This window comes from Tenrec ecaudatus, chromosome 2 (assembly GCF_050624435.1).
Source record: "Tenrec ecaudatus isolate mTenEca1 chromosome 2, mTenEca1.hap1, whole genome shotgun sequence".
Lineage (NCBI taxonomy): Eukaryota > Metazoa > Chordata > Mammalia > Afrosoricida > Tenrecidae > Tenrec > Tenrec ecaudatus.
Window position 1 is genome coordinate 104,650,618 of NC_134531.1, and position 4,440 is coordinate 104,655,057.

The 4,440-nt window shown below is 36.1% G+C and overlaps 1 non-coding gene across 1 annotated transcript; it reads left to right on the top strand.

Annotated features, from left to right (window-relative positions):
- Positions 1-337: 337 nt before the first annotated feature.
- LOC142441579 (U1 spliceosomal RNA) lies at positions 338-501 on the top strand. The gene has a single exon (XR_012782947.1). It is a non-coding gene; the product is annotated as a U1 spliceosomal RNA (small nuclear RNA).
- The last annotated feature ends 3,939 nt before the right edge of the window (positions 502-4,440 follow it).

Genomic DNA, 4,440 nt, shown 5'->3' on the forward strand with positions numbered 1-4,440 from the left:
TAACAATGAACCTAAAAACCTTTCTCTAGTTCTTGAACGCTTCCTCCCCTCCCAATTATCATGATCCAAATTCTACCTTGCGGACTTGGTTAGACCAGAGGATGCACAGCAGTGCAGTAGGGATCTGGAGGCACAGGGAATCTAGGACGGATGAACCCCTCAGGACCAGCGGTGGGAAGTGGCAACACCGGGAGGGAAGGAGGTGTAGAAAGGAAGAACCGATCTTGGGGATCTACATGTAAATGACTTAGTTGTGTTTTCAAACATTTTTTTTTCTTTTTCACTTTCCTCAAAGGACTCACAAGCCAGCTTTGTTAAAAAGAAAATAGAAACTTAAATACTTACCTGGCAGGGGAGATACCGTGATCACGAAGGTGATTTTCCCAGGGCGAGGCTTATCCATTGCACTCTGGATGTGCTGACCACTGCGATTTCCCCAAATGTGGGAAACTCGACTGCATAATTTGTGGTAGTGGGGGACTGTGTTCACGCTATTTCCTGAAAAAAAAAGAAAATAGAAACTTAGATGATAGTTAAATTATAACCAGATATATATACTCTATTGAAACATAGTTGTCTTTTTAACAAACAATTGTCATGCCTGTTATTTATTTATTTATTGATCATTTTATTGGAGGCTCATACAACTCTTATCACAATCCATACATACATCCATTGTGTCATGTGCATTTGTACATTTGTTTCCATCATCATTCTCAAAACATTTGCTTTCTGCTTGAGCCCTTGGTATCACAGCTCCTCATTTATTCCCTCCCCCTTCCCCTCTTTCTCAAGAACCCTTGATAATTTACAAATTATTATGATTTTGTCATATCTTACACTGTCCGACGTCTCCCTTCACCCACTTTCCTGTTGTCCATCCCCCAGAGAGGAGGTTATATGTAGATCCTTGTGATCAGTTCCCCCTTTGAGTTTTTTTTTTTTCAGAATAATTTTATACAGATGTTTTATAATACATACTTGGATTTTACACAACATCCTTAGCAAAACAGTGAACAATGTACTACTACAGTATAGCTAAAAATAAAGGTGGGGGATCCACTAGCATGAGCACAGTTGTTTATCCCAGTGTCTTCAAATCTTTTCTTTCTGTGTCAGCATCCGGTCAGTAGGGTTCTCCTTTCTCCGGCATTCAGCCTGCCCTTCTCAGAAACATCGGAGTGTCACTAAATTGTGATGTTCATGTATGCATGTATCATCATTATCCTGATTCTGTAAATAAGCACTATCCAAAACAGGGTTTGTTTTGGGTGGGGAAAGCGATGAAATGTGGTTTTAACCAGGCAGCGTTATTTGAAATCATTAAGTTTGGGTGTTTAAAAAGCATGCACATTAGTAACGGGCACCAAGTGAACACCTCAGTGGAAGGATTTATTGCATTGTCAGATTAATAGGCCTTGGAGTAAAACCAAAAAAGAAAGAAAAAAATCCCATTTGAGCCACGGGAAAGGCATGATTTACTCACCTGGAAGTGGGATGTTTTCCTTTAAAGGCCCAGAGAGTCGCCAAGAGCAGGCCGGGTACAATCTTCCCTTGATGCTTCCCAGGCAGGAGGATCAAGGCCAGGAAACTCTAACCTGGACTCACCCAAATATTCCAGCATTCCCACCCCATTTGAATGCTTCACAACTACCTTGCTTGTAAAACCCTCAGGGTGGGAAAATAGACATCTATTGACATGGCAGAATTTAGGATCAGAACATTCCCCAAGCAGGAAGACACACTAAATAGACCCATAGGGACTATAAAAGTACCTTTCCTCTTTTGTGGTGAGGCTGGGGGTTAAAGGTCTCCCTTCCCTCACCCCCAACTCTGCAAAGGATTCCATTTTGGGAGGTCTGTTTTATTTAAGACACTACATGCTGATTTTGGCTTGGTCATGAAGCTATATTGATCCAAAGAGAAAAATCTTTTTCTCTTTCACAAAGGAACATTCATATATCACCTGTTTATTGCTACCTTAAGAGTTGATAGCTGATGTTACTATCTCATAATGCTTTTCATTAAAGAAACAAAAAGCCTCAGGTTTTCACTGACAGTGGCATGTGTTTTGAGGAGCTAAGTCATTCATTTGGCTCTAGAGAGAAAACACAGACAAGCTGATTTTACTTTCCTTGTTGTAAAGCCTGCAATTTAAATTTCAGTGACTTCACAAATCTACATTTATCTATCAATATAATATAGGCAAAGAAAAAGAGGAAGACTCTCAAAGAGCTAGAATGATATTGTGCCTGTAACAATGGACAAAAACAAAAGACTGATTATGAGGTTGTCCCATACCATGTTTTTCTCTGTCGTATATAGGTTCTGTATGAGTCAGAACCAAAAAAATAGCACTAAACCAAACACAATAATATTGAAGATAATGTAACTACTTAAGCTTGATGAAAATAATGTAATAAATGCCTAGAGTATTAATTTCCTTATTTGAATTTTCCGTGCCCTAATTGAGAGATTCTTGTGGATTCATTGAATTATTACTTAAATTTAGAGAAACATATTTATGTGTTTATAGGTATTGTATATATTTTAAAGGATGTTGTTTTTTAGGATGCCTCATGTCAATGAATATACTGCTTAAAAGAAATGGTTTTAATTCCTGATAAACACAGAAGCATTCTTGAAGCAAACAGTTGTACAAAATTCATTAATTCTATCTGAAACCAAAATGCTCAATAGGATTCCATGTCTGAGTGAGATAAGAGGTGACTGGTAAGTGATTCGTCTATTCTGTCTATATTTCACTATTACCATAGCAAAGCCTTTGTTAGTTCTTTACACTTCATTTTGTCTAAAATTAGCATGCTAACTCATGCTTGAGAAATTCTGTATTGTCTCTTGGGGTGAAGGAGATCGAATTATGCAATATGTGTAAGCAGGGATTACTTTAATCTTAGGCAAATCCATATTTTGCAGTGCAAGTGAAGTTTGCCAAAGATTAAAAATACTACGAGGTAGATACAATTTGAAGTCTTGGGTTTGAACCTCACGTTTTTTTAAAGTTTTTAAAAAATCTCGTAATAATTTTTGGTATGCAAAGTCACAGGAAATAAATCATACAAGTCAAATTTAGTATGGATTGAATGTTAAAAAACGTGTCCTACCTATTGAAATAGGAATGCTGCGATTCTAAAAGATTTCACCATCTTCTTTACAAAATGGAAATTGCCTTGCCTAGAGATATAAGTTGCAACCATGCCCATAACTTGGGACGTATTCATTTTGAGAGTGAGCATTGTTCCTCACTCTCCTGCCCAACACTTAGTTGGTGGTAACCTATGAACTCTAAAGTAGATAAATTCTAGCAGCTAGGGGAGCAGGGAGAGACTGGGGAGACTTAATGTACATCACGGGGCCGGCGATGATATAATAGGGAATCGCAGCCATCACACTCACCCTGTCTTTAAGCTTTAGCTATTTCTGTGCTTAAAAAAAAAAGTTTGAAGAGATTGGACTTTATCCAGAATCAATTTACAACTATCATTTTTTAAAAAAAGCTTTCACACAGAGAGACATGAATTTGACACCTCTATTACAGATAAACTTCTGAGAATATCAGGAATCGACACATCAGTTTAATAAAGAGTAAAAAAAAAAAAAACCAGCCAAAGTAGCATCAAGGTTTGGGATGGAATGGAGTAAGTTGGAGATTCCTTTCAGGAGGTTAATAGCAGGGTAGTATTAACTCTGTTTTGTTGACAGATAGTAGAGACTGAATTATCCTAAATAAGAGAAGAAAAACTAAAACGAATACAGATAACATCTTAAAAATATCTCTGGGATGAAAGGGTAAGATCACTTGAAATCATTAACATTTTGAACTAGCCAAAGGATATGGGAAGAATGGTGGGTCATGAACAATGATAACTTTCTTCCATAGAGCTAGATCATCAGAACTGGGAGGCTATACTATATTTACATTACAGTTTTAGTTGTTGCTTAATACAACAATAACCTTCCAGAAATCACAATCCAGACTATTATAACACAGCTGAAGCCATTTGAATGGTCTTGGGTGGAATTTACAATAAGGAAAAAGAATCAAATTTAAATTTCAAGGTTGCCTTTCAAATGATAGAAAAAAACATGGATGCTTATTTTTAATTTAAAATTGTGCAAAATAGAAAAAATGAGTTTGATTACAAATGTGTTTGAAAGACAATATACAGTCAATCAGGATTTAGGTTTAATTTCAAAATAGATGGTTTAATTTTTGTGACTAATGTTACACACGTTTAAAACTCCAAATAAGAGAATCTAATTTGTGGAAAATATTTTAGAAAATTATATTTTCATGTACTATTTGTTTTTTAAAAAAGGGAAATGGAAAACCTATAAAGCTTAAATTAAGTAAAGAGTTAAAAACTTTATTATGGACCATGAAAAACTAATTCTGCTTTCAGTAATTAGAAGAGATTC